Source organism: Pinus tabuliformis, chromosome 6, assembly GCF_031772625.1.
Source record: "Pinus tabuliformis cultivar Carrire ecotype Pingquan chromosome 6, CPIR1, whole genome shotgun sequence".
NCBI lineage: Eukaryota > Viridiplantae > Streptophyta > Pinopsida > Pinales > Pinaceae > Pinus > Pinus tabuliformis.
In genome coordinates, this window is record NC_142292.1 from 1,788,582,602 (window position 1) to 1,788,595,675 (window position 13,074).

Below are 13,074 nucleotides of genomic sequence, written 5' to 3' on the forward strand. Positions count from 1 at the left end.
TGATACCCCAACAGGTTTGTTCCACTGCTCCTTTTAACTCAGCATTCTTACAAGAAGAAACTACCCTCACACATTTACAAAAGGGATGCTGAAACAGTCCCTTAACCTATTCCCGTTTCATGCTGCATTATGGTTCCTTGTACTGTGGCTAGGGCACAACAAAATTGCAGCTAGGACTCCTTGCTTGGACTGTGGTTAGAAATCACTGTTGGACAGTGGCTAGCTGTGAATAGGAGGCTCTTTGAACAACAGATTTGGTCTCCTTTTTACCAGTGTATTAGGGCCTCCTTATTACAGCGTATAGGGTTGCTGATCAACCCTCCCTTTGCTGTGGATAAGGCCTCTTCATAACAGCGGATAAGGCCTCTTCCTTTACTGTGTATATGTGCCTCCTTTGCTGCATAAAAATCCTTATTGACTGCGGCCTAGGGCACCCTTAAATGCTGCGTCTAGGGCACCCTTAAATGCTGCTAAGTCTCTCCTTTAGGACTGCATATGGGAGCCTTCTAGGACAATGGATTACGACATCATTTGCTGTGGTTAGATCTCCTTCATGGCTGTGATTAGGGCGTCTCCTTACCTGTGTTAAAGCCTCTCCTAGGACTGCGTAGGAGAGCCTCCTTTAGGGCAGCGTAGGTGCCTCTCTTCAATGTGATAATCATCCTCCATGACTGCGTCTATAGGGCCTGCGTCTAGATGTCTCATGACTGTAATTTAGGGCAGCATATAGGTCTCTTTAGACAACGTCTAGGGCTAGGGCATCTCCTCTAGGGCAGCGTATTCTCTTAGGGACTTCTCCTTCCACCAAAACCCAAACAAGTGGAGAGGAAGAGATCACAAGAGATGTCTAAAATGACTTGCAAGCCACCTCTATTTATAGTGTAACGTTGAGGATAGGATGGGGTAAATTGGTTGCCGACCAACCTTGACGAATCGTCACATAACACAAATAAATTCATATCTTCATGAATACATGTCGTAATCAAATGATCTTTAGATCAATCCTACACCTCTCGACGAGAGGAATCCAAGAAAAATATCAGCTGCCATAAATAATATGACACACATGGAGTTTGGCCCTAGTTTCCAAGTTTAACAATTCTGCATTTCACGGTTTCACCTAGCTTGTAGGATTTGCATTTCATCTAGGTTAGTGAAGCATCGAGGCAACAATTGTTCATTCGGTTGCTTGGAATTTAATTGGTAATAAGCAAGAAGTTGACTCTGTAAGGCACTGGTCTCACATTCAATATAATCTAATCTTTTAATCTTGCTAAAATTAATTAAGTAGCTAGGCCATTCAATCGTGTCTCACAGAGTCGTTGGTTGCCACTTGTCCTTCATCTTCACATTTCCATAGGGACTACTTGCCATAGCCTGTTGTTAGAAGACAACTAGAATGGAGTGGGTAGGGATCAGACTCTCAGAGTGACAGCCCCCACCCCGAGTCGTTGTTGCAGTGCCTGTACAATCTGAGCAACATGACCAAAATGTTAATAGTTGCTATGATCGAAAGGTTTCATTCCATTGTGTTAGCACTAGTTTTTATGCTCTTAGAGCTGATATAAACTTTTAAAATTCAGTCACACAAATCAGTGAACATATAGAAAATTTTTCTGTGTCATTGGCAAGTCCTCTCCATTTGGGCTTGTGCTTGCCAACCTTAGGGGGGTGTCCCTAATGATTGCACCTGCTGTTCTAATCTGTAAACTTGCAATAAAGGAGTAAAAAAACAGAAGAATAAAATCATTTTGACCAGCAAGTTAGTGGCCAAACAAGTATGTAAAACTTCGTAAATTTGATGTGTGGATTAGTCCTTCGCAAGTCAGCCTGTTATAGGAGAAACAATGCAATAAGAAAGCGTAAGTGGCAAATTTCCCAAATAAATGATTGGAAGCTCTTAATAATATGCACAAGATAACATTGAGTCAAATTGACTAGAGTGGATCAAAACTGAATTTTATTTTTCAAGTCCCAAAAGGTTGGATGCTAAAAATAGACATGCCAAGAATAGGAATCCCCCTAAAAAATAGGAAAATGCATCAAATGCCCAAAATTGAAGGGGGCCTTGCCATATATAGAATGCTTAAAAATAGGCATTGCTAAAAGTAGAAATATGTCTACATGTCTACAATATTATACTTATTAGTCTCATAATCTGATGGGGAATCTAGATATGTTGTTAGCACTGCCATGCCAAGAATGCTAAAAATAGGAAGTTCTTAGAATCAGATGAAACCAACATCTTCAGACTCAGAACTCAGTGGGGAGTCTGTATATGTAATCACTTCTGCAGTTCGCAGATTGTTAAAAATAGAAAGTTTTTAGATTTGGATGTAAACATGACGATTGGATTCATAATATGCAGTGGGGAACTTGAATGTGTAATCAAACCTGACATGTTCACTGCTCAAAATAGAAAGTCCATGGAATCTCAAGAAATTACACATCAAATTTGCTTTTCAGTAAGGAATTGAAATTCACGACCAAAATCAACATGTAAGAACTGCTAAAAATAGAAAGTTCTTGCATTTTACTGGTGAGAAGCCCATCAAACTTAGAATCTTATAATGATTTTATGTATATCATTATCTTTAACACACGAGTCCTCAAGTGAAGCTTGCTAAAAATATAAATTGCCATGCAAGTTGCCTAGAAAGGCTTCATTGGAACCCCCAGCTCATAAGGATTCCAAACCTATGATCCATACCACTGTATCATCCTTGGAACTCCCTTTGCTACGAAGTAGGGAACATGCTAAAAATAACAACCCTCTCCAACCTGTTCTAAACATGTGTTTGAATCATTATTAATCAGTCTTGTGACTAGTCATCTTGGGAACTAATCCCCAACCTATATCCGTGCCTATCTCTAAACCTCTAGCCTAATGAAATGTTTTAGTGCTTCACTGTTAAAATTGGCAACTAGGGCCAACTCCATGTGGGTCATCTTATTTATGGCAGCTGATATTTTTCTTGGATCCCTCTCATTGAGAGGTGTAGGATTGATCTAAAGATCATCCGGTTCCGATAAGTATTCATGGAGTTATGAATTTATTTATGTTATTAGACAATTCGTCAAGGTTGGCCAACGACCAAATAAAGCCCACATGTGCTCAACGTTTTGGTATAAAAGGAGATGACTTGAGAGTCATTTCTTACACACTTCTAGTGATCTCTTCCTCTCCACTTGTCTTGGGTTTTGGTGGGAGGAGAGATCCTAAGAAGACAACGCTGCCCTAATGGAGATGATGCCCTAAAACGTAGTAAGTGAGAAGCCCAAACACAGTCAAGTGAGAAGCCCTAATACAGTCAAGTGAGGAACCCCTAACACAGTCAAATGAGAAGCCCTAACACTATCAAGGAGGAAGCCCTAACGTTGGTATCTACGCAGTCTAGAAGGTAGTTGAGTTTGTGTAGATATTCTCACTGTTTTCGGTGCATAATTTAGAGAAGAAGAGCCGCAACTCTTAGCCACATTGCAGGAGGCAAGAAGAGGGCTATTTTGTGACAGGTTGGAGCAGCCTCACCTTGCAAATCAGGCTGCAGACTATAGGTAAGTTTAATGACTGTTTTGTCTCTGTTTTTGGGTGTATATTTCCGTTTATAGGGCTGCAGTGAGGGACTGCTACAACAACAATTGGGAGGTGAATTTTAGATGGCCGAGAGGCCTAGAAAGGCCCTCCTAACCAAGCCGTAGTCATCTCAAAGGGATAGCGTGGGGAAGCATAAGGAGCAGCGTGGAGGGCTGTGGTAGGAATAACTTTTGTAGGTGACAACAGATCTGTGAAGCGCTGATATGCATCCTAAGGAAGCATCGTAGCTATGGAGGAAGCTTGCCATGTTGGGCCGTAGTCATCAAGGGACTTGTTTGATGACTGTTAGGTGGAGTTAGGGCTGCCTAGTGCCCTAACCAAATCAATCATGAACAACAGGTTGGGACAACACAATGCATGGGACAACAAGGTGACTAGCACACTAGTGCAGCAAAGTAAATGGGACAACAAGGTACATAGTGCTGCTAAGACGCGTGGGACAACAAGATACATAGTGCTGCTAAGACGCGTGGGACAACAAGATACATAGTGCTAAAATGAATGGGACAACAACAAAGTATGGCAAGGAAAAGTCGGACAACAGTTGTGACATGGCAGCAAAGGCACATGAGACAACAACAAGCATGGACAACATGTCAGGCAAGGTGCAATAGTATGATGTGTACAACATGATCATGAGGTCCAACATTATGATGATGGGTGCATCATGGTGTAGCACGGTGAGGTGCAACATGATGACGAGATGCAACACAATGATAGGTGAAGGAGTCACCTTGGAGAATCAGTTGAAGCAACATGTCTTCAACTGATCTCATGTATCATCTTCTTAGAGATGATCTATGCTCTTATCTAGATAAGTCAAAGTGCTAACTTCTGTTGTAAATGTACTATCTCTCTCTCTCTCTCTCTGTTGAACTATTGAAGAACATATAAGAAGATGATCAAGGGTTTCCCCACATTGGGGTTTGTCCCTGGCTAGTGCCACATCTTGTGTCCTCTTGTCTTGGCTTGTCTTCTGCGATTTATGTTTATGTTCTATTTGTAGTTTACTTTAATGCTGATGTGATTGCTAATCTGGAAAAGGTATTGAGTTAATTGTGAAAATTGAAATAAATTTCTCTAAGCATAGAACATACGTAAAATTAACATTAACCTTCTAAATTTGCAAGGGATAAATTTAGGGGTTAACACTTAGCATGATCATGTTTCTTGGGTACTATATAAGGAATCTTCTTAATTACCTTTGGTCATCATTGTATCATTCATTCTTATTCTATATTAATTTTTTCCTTTAGACATTATAATATGGACCCTTGTGTTGCTTTTATGTGATGGTTTAGTCAATGAATTATGTGATTCATTACATTTTCCAACTACAATAATGCATTATGAGGCATCTACACTTAGTTAATGTTATCGTTTGCATGAGTGCACATACACAAAAGGTTGGATATAATTAGACTCCCAAAATGCAATTTTGATTGCACAACAAATTGTGAAGCTTCTTTGTGTCCATGTAGCTGTCGAAAGATTGCATCTTTAATTTGTTCACATGTTGACGCTTATTGCTAATGATGTTGGGGTGTTGTAAACTCTTGTTACTCCTTGGTTGATTTCCTTGTAGTGGTGGATTTAACTAGATTATTTGACATAGCAATCTTGCATTTTCCTTAGGAATCAAATACATAGATATCATAATTTCATAATGTTGATTTAGTCCAATTTTAGAGGAACTATTAGTTTTTGCCTTCATTCCAAGTCTTTCTTATCTCTAGAATTACTTATAGTTTGTTCGATTTTTTCTTCTTGTTGCGTCCATAATTGACACAATAATTGCCTTTAACATTAGATTGGCTATTTTTGCGAATCATTAATCTAGTTTGTTGACATGCTATCTCCTAAGGACTATCACATCATTTTTGACACCATATTGATTTGACCTAGGCGATTGTGCTTGTGCTATTGACAAATTGATATGATTTGATGGGTTAGGAGATATTCTCTAATACCACTTTCTGGCTAATTGAATTTTCTCTAGTGCCATTTTGTCCACTCCACCTATGGCTTTGGTTGAATGGAGTCTATTGTACTTGGTGCTTCTAATTGAGTTTGATTGAATGCTCACTCAATCTTCATATGGAGACTCATGAGGACTTTTGTTTTCCAAAGAAGACATTGTAAGGAAACCAATGTTGCAAACATTGACATCAGAATAAAATTGGCAAGGTTTCAAAAAACTAAAAAATCATAAAAATCAAGAAAATATCAGTGAAAATCGGCAAACATTGACAAAATTAAGATACCATGAAAACATTAGTAAAAATTGGTGAACATCGGTTAGGCCAAAAAATCTCGATTTCAAGATTTTTTTCGCGATAAAATCAGGATGTTTGCAACATTGAGGGAAATTCTCAAGTATTTCCTTGAACTTAAAGATGGTATTTAGTGCAATCTCGTCTACATTGATTATTGCCCTTGACTTGGCAGGGACATTGAGTGAGGCATGCAATAGGGGCAACCACCTAGAGGAATTGGCCTCTAGACCCCATGCATGAAGCTCAAAGCACCCAACCAATCAAGCTAGCCCATTGATCTAACCTTATGAATGTGTAAGGTGTGTTGGGTGTATTTTTTATGAAAAAAATTAGTCAAATCATGTTTGGAATGGTTTGCCCCAAATTAGATCGGAACTAATTGAATAAAAAAGACATAAAATATTAAAATTATATATACACCAATAGAAATCGAAACCATTACACTAAATATTGAAAGTCTGGTCAGTTTTATTGCATGTAAGAGTGCAAAAAGCAAAAAATGTATCAAGATATAAAGTTGTGAGATACATAAAATTATACTTATAAGAGAATATTCATAGACAATACATCATCCTATCATGCAATGAGTACATAGCTCATTTGAAGCTTGGCTCGTTAGATTGACTCAACTGACTATGGGAATTTGAAGTTTTGCTTTCCTTGGTGAATGGCGTCAACAACTGATGCCATTTTATGTTTTAAACCAACCTAGATCCATCTTAACTCTGGATCTACCAAGCGCTGAGAGGGATCAAATCTCTTTGCATCTCAAGAGATTTGATCCTTCTCGACGCTTGGAAGATGCGGAGTTAAGATGGATCTAGGCTAGTTTAATTATTAATTATAATTATCATTAGTAATAATATATTTATTTTATTTTATTTTGACCTAGTCAAAATGTTTACATCACATTACATCACATTACATCACATTACAACATCTCTATCATACTGAGCTAGAGAACGTCTTGGCATAACAAATATATTTTAATCATATATTAATTTTTCAATTAAATTATGATTTGAAAAACCATTGTTAATAAAATTATATATATTAAATGTAACATCCATTTGTTTGACTCTTTTAACATTTTTCTAAAATCTTTTTATTAATAGTGGAATTTAAAAATCAAACAAATCATGGTCTAGAGAACTTCATTACCAGTTGTTTTGACATTTTTGATTATCAAAATTTTTGAATATATTTTATGGAAAAATTTACTCGTGAAAAATAAATAATTTTCAAATTTTACTCCATCCCTACTCGTCAGTGCTATGAGATTGAAATCCACATCAAAATCCACGGCCATGAAAGCTAATAACATTAAAATCTTATGTTAAACGCAAATATTTTGCCAAAGTTTTACTAAAGTCCTCTGTCGCAATTGAAATTTAAATATGAAAACAAAGACAAAAATAGGGTTTTCGAAATATTAATACTCATTTCAAATTAATCTGCAACAACAAATGGAAGTTACATAACTTGAAACAAGGATTTGTAGTTGGAGAACAAATGGATTATTCTAGGGCATATTATCTCGGATTGTATGTCATCTTCTACTTTTAGGAGGAGATGGTCTTTGCTCGGTGTTCTGCAATGTCAACATCGTTGAAGTGGTCGTTCAGAATCCAATCCCCAAGGGCGGGATCTCTCATCCATAAGCCCTTCTTTTTTGTTTTGCCTTCTCTTTTCTGCTTGTTTCTTTACATTGTTGCTGCGGCGCCACCTCCGGTATCACGCAATTGCTGGCCAACGAAGTGGCCACTCCGCCCACCAATGTTGCGTAACACCTCAGTTCCTTGCATAAACAAAGAAACGAAAATCCTAATATTTTCTTGGAAACCAAATGTTTCACGTACATACAAAACCCTAACATTGCCAAACAAAGATATTGCGAATCTTGAAATGACATTTTAGAGAATGTGAGAGTGCATACCAAGCTTGAGTCTTGCCAAGTTCGCTCAACAATGATATGAGAGAAGATAACTTATTCAGGGTGTTTGATAGATCCAAAGTTAAGATGGATCTAGGCTGGTTTAATTCCCCCCTTTAAATAGACTTGTTCCATGTGAATACCATGGTTCAATAACATGGTTTCTCATAAAATTGGACCTCAAACCACTGGTAACTTGATCAAGTCAAGTTTATTTAGGGCGTTTGTAGATCCAAAATTAAGATGGACCTAGGCTGGTTTAATTATTGATTATAATTAATTATAATATATATAATTATTAATTTTATTTCTTTTTTAAATTTATTCTTATTTTTATTGTAATTTCACCGAGTCAAAATGTTTTAATTAATAATTTTTATTTTTATGTTATGTAATTTGACCAAGTAAAAATGTCTACATAACAGGGTAGGACAGGACAACATCTCTTCTATACTGGGCTGGAGAGCGTCTCTCAGCGCAATCAATTGGCACCGTTGGGAACCTTCTAGGATTCAAATAATTGGCATTGTTACCCATCCTTATAGCTGAGGCACCCATAGTAAATTTTTTGCATTATCACTTGTATTTTGTTGAGCAGAGCAGATGGGGGACATCGATTAGCTCTCCTTGATGGGTTGGTTGTATTCTCATTTTTGGGCACTTTCATGTTTCCCAAGGCAGTTCACGTTGTTTGAGGCACTTCACATATATCAGGGTATTGGCTGTACCTCTTAAAGCAGTTCTGGGTATATTTATGGACACTTGAACCCCTCCTATGCATGCCACTTGTCACACCATGAAACACCACCCTTATTGGTGAGTTTATTCACTGATTTTCACATGCTTTGAGGGCCAGTTGGCACCTACAGCACTTGTGGCGTTCATTGGGGTACTTGATGACTTGGAAGGCTGATGTGGATAATGTATCACTCTCTTGGTTTGCCTTAGTTGATGTTGGCATAGCTTGGATGAAATATTTGAAGAACAAGTGAGCTGGAATGAAGATTAATTGCACTATACTTTGACGTCGTTTGGCTGGATGGGGGTTTTATGACCCAAATTTTGACTTGTAGAAACAACTTCCATATTTTTGGAGTGCCTTGACCCAAGGCATGACCATGGGCCTTCATTTAGAGCATTATTTGGCAGTATTTGACCACTATATCAATTGATTTATGGAGCTGTTATCATGATGCCACTCCTTTAATGGATTATCGTCATATCTCCATAACGTCATTGCACTAGAAAAGGAACGATGTTGGAGGTTGGTTGACTAGGGAGTTTCCTTCACCATGTTTTGTGGCTGGTTTCACTCTTCTTCAAAGGAACAATGACCACCTACAATATTTTTGGAGCCTTTGGAGAGCATCGGTTTCATGGGAGTATTTTTGTTGTTAAGGGCTTATCTATGTGGTGAATTTCTGTCTTGGTTATTTCTTCTACATATTGAGAGGCATTATTGTGTTTACTCAAGACTAAGAAATGGCTGCTAAGGTCGATCAATTTGAAGGGAAACTTTGTCACTTGGAAGGACGATGCCTAGAGGCTCTTCTCACACGCTCTCCTTTGTTGGTTTGGGGCAAGTTTTAATCCTCCTTGCTAGTCCATACTCCAAAGTTTCTTAGTAAGGGTTTTGATTCTATTTCATGCCATAGTCATTCTTGTGGTTGAAGGCTTTCTCTGTGGAGGTATCCCTTCTAGTGGGGCCACGATGTCATGATTTTTCCTTGATTGGCTGAGGGGATAATTTAGCTATTGGGTTCAAATCTCCCCCTAATCCACAAACACCAGGTAACTGACTTAATAAGATTTTCTTCTTGATTTCATCTTGCCACTTGATTCCTCTAGACTCCATAGCCCTAAAAGGTTATTGGCCTTGATCTTGTTATCCGTGCATAACTTTTTTTTTTTTTTTTCCTTTTTTCCACAAAAACCCAAAAAAAATATCCAGAAAAACATTTTACTAAGACTACCTTTAATATTGCCTTGTGCTTCTTTGACTAAGCCTTAGTGATTCTAGTAGGGAAGCCCCCCTTGTGTCAAAGGAGAGCTGGCCTAAAGTGAAAAAACAGGCTGCTGAGGTGACATTGTGTAACCTTCCTAAAGGTTCCTGTCAGATTGCGCATTGAGGATTGGGGCTTTTATCACATAGTACAATTTGGATGGTAACAGGCACCACTGGGATGCCTATAGGTTACAAAAAGTTGGAACTTGGGACCACTGAGCAACCTGTTCTCCTTCTAGGCTTCAATATGAGTATCCCACAATTCCCAACTCTCCCACAATTCCCAACTCTAGGGGTGCAGAAAGAAGGGATACATGGTCTTATGTGATGTATATTCTGAACTCTGGAACAATTGTCATCTGCGCTGAAAGCTGAAAAATACCTCAAATTCCATCTTCCCATGTGATGCTTGATGGTTTTGATTATGTCACCAGACATCTTGAAACGGGGCCTCCACTTCAACTTCTAGTGTTAAAATGTATGTTAGCATTTGACAAATTGATAGAACAAATTAATTCAATTCCAAAAAGGAGGCTCACTGGCCAACATGACTAGGTCAAAGGTGGTAAACTAGATGACGAACAAGGTTAATTTTCTTTGATGATTGGACAAATGAATGTTTTCGTTTTATGATCTCATTTCTTTTGGCTTGTTATTTCAGCCCCTAAACTGACCATTTGGATCTGTTTTGACTTGAATCAGTGAACTTTGATCCTGGACTAGCTGGTTTGAGCATGAACCATCCCTAAATCAATTTGGACGGATAATTCAGACCACTTAGGTGAAATGCTAATCAGAACAGACCAGTTTAATTTGAATTGCCATTTCTAAGAACATTGACTGTTGGCTATAGGCAGCATTAATCCTCTTAACCCCTCCCTTTGTGGTAATAACTTCCTTGTCCATGCTATGTCTCTTTACTGGCTCCCCTTCACTTTAAAGGATTTTCCCCAACCAATTTTTGTCCCCTTGTGTCATTTCATTTTCTGTTTTTTGTTTATTCTTTTTTTTTCATATACTTTTTAAGGTGGTGTTCTGCACCTCTCATTTTATTTGGTTATTTTTTTCTCGTGTAGTCACGGCTGTTGACCTATTTTGGTCTTCATTGGCATTAATACAAATCTTTATTTCAATTTCAATTTTTCCACTGATGTTATGTTTCTCGAGAGAGTTCCTTTTGTTGGGATCTTCTTTCTAGGGCTCACTTGATCACATTTCCTTGATGTGAGTGTTTTCTTATACAGAGTATATTTCCTCAACAGTAAAAGAGGAATCATCTCTTAGAATCTAGAGAAGCCTGCTGTTTTAAGTCATGGTGGTTCAGCAAAGCCTAGACTTGTTGCCCAGAATAAAAAGGTAATTAAGAGGAAATATGAATAAAAATAATTTCTTACAGTTAGCCTAAATGTTTTATTAAATAATTTGATTATTATTGTCATCAGATGATTTTGTAGGGTAGGACTTTTGATTCTTTTGGTTGAGGCACTTTTCTTTCGGTATAGGTAAAATTAATCTCCAATACTATAAAAGTCTTTATATATGCAGTTCTATATGATCAATAGGGAAAATCGTTGTTTTGAAGTGGGGTACTACCAGTCTAGTTGGTTTTTGAAGGAACACAGGCATTGAAGGCCACACCCTTAAATAATAATTTTCTGTGGGTTGAAATCCTTTTAACTTGTTAGAACCACAACATTGTTTAATGCCAGTTGATTTCATATTATGGTTCAAAACTTGGTTGTTTGTCTTTTGCGCCCAATTCTAGCCTGACCTACTTTCCAACACATTTAACTTGCAAATGCTGATGTTTTGAAAACTTAATAGTCTCTTCCATGTTATTTCCTTTGAAGGTTCATGCATATCACAATCAGGTTTGGGGGTAATGATGTTATCTTAGTAAGCAGTTAGTCATATGAAATCGCATGCATTACATGCATGGGTAATAAGCTATTACCTATTCATGCTATTTCCTTAGAAAATTTCTGTTTCTTGTTTTCTCTATTTGTATTATGTACTGATGATTTTACTGTATGTTTTCCCAATCCTGTAGCTTGATTGTCATGAATGTTTGAAATGGTCTCTTACAGCAATCACTACCTGTGCACTCTCCATCTATTGCTCAGCATGATCCGAGGCACTATATGGCTTCTGGCTTTCCTGCTTCACATGCTACACAAGAGGGTTTTTCTGGTCCTGCACCAAGCCAAGGGGGAGGGTTATATGCTATTCAAACGCTTCCTACACCAGCAAATCAGGGTATGATCAAATGTTTTGGCTTCAGTGCAAATTATTTTGTTGTCCATATTTGTGGATTCTACATTTAATTTTTGTTGTTCTTGTAGAGTTTTGGGTATGTTAAATGTGCTTAATTGATTTTTGCTCTGGCAATAATGTTAGGTAATCAGTTACCTCCAGTTCAGGGAAGTGAATACCAACGTGAGCAGGGCAGCAACCTAGTTCAGTAGGGTAGATCCAAAGTATGTGTATACTATATAGTGTAGACATCCTTTGGCATATATTGATTTATCATGTTGGTTAGCCGGATGGAAATTAAGCTTGGGATTTATCCCATTGAGAACAGATTTTTCACACAAGCATGGAAAGAGTATTTTAATTTTGTGGAGAGGACAAGTTCTGCGTAGTTGGAAGCCGATTGATGGGCTGCTTATTTGTTGTGGGGATGTGATATCCAAAGGAATGCCTTTTAATGCCTTGGGATGGTTTCTGTGATTTACTCTTCTATGTGTACAAACTGTATGCTCTGCATGCTTAAATATTTTATGCAATTTGAGGGGCGCTGATGGCATTGCACGTGGTTGCTCTGACAACCTGTAGGTATTAAACTATGTATGCAGGTTCTTGTTTGACCTGCTGCCACATTGGTACTGAGAAATGATCACATCACCATTTCCTTTGCGCAGGTTGTGCATTGGCTTAGAGATTGTTTTCTCATGAGTATGGATCATTTTATGTTTTCTCAAATTTTATTGACATTATAATCAGTTATTTATAATCATCCGTACTGTCTAATATTTACTTATGCCATAGTTGTGAATGATGTTGTATGGATATGTATAATTGATGCTTGAAGTTCTATTCTTTTGATTATGAACAAGGCACGCTGTTGGCTTTTCACAATAGTTTGCATTTTCATTGCAGTCCGTGATTATGCTTGGCATTGTCATCATTTGTTCCCTTTTAGATGATCATATTCAATATCAGCTGTTTCAAGGAGATCGGCTATTTTTATTCTTATTTTTATTGT

General features: G+C 37.7%; 1 pseudogene across 1 annotated transcript in view; it reads left to right on the top strand.

Annotated features, from left to right (window-relative positions):
• Positions 1-12,825, top strand: part of LOC149266159 (uncharacterized) — a 207,867-nt pseudogene extending 195,042 nt beyond the window's left edge. Inside the window, exons 10-11 of the transcript XR_016260115.1 lie at positions 11,897-12,065; positions 12,207-12,825. The product of XR_016260115.1 is annotated as an uncharacterized LOC149266159 (transcript). The remainder of the gene's footprint in view (positions 1-11,896; positions 12,066-12,206) is intronic.
• The last annotated feature ends 249 nt before the right edge of the window (positions 12,826-13,074 follow it).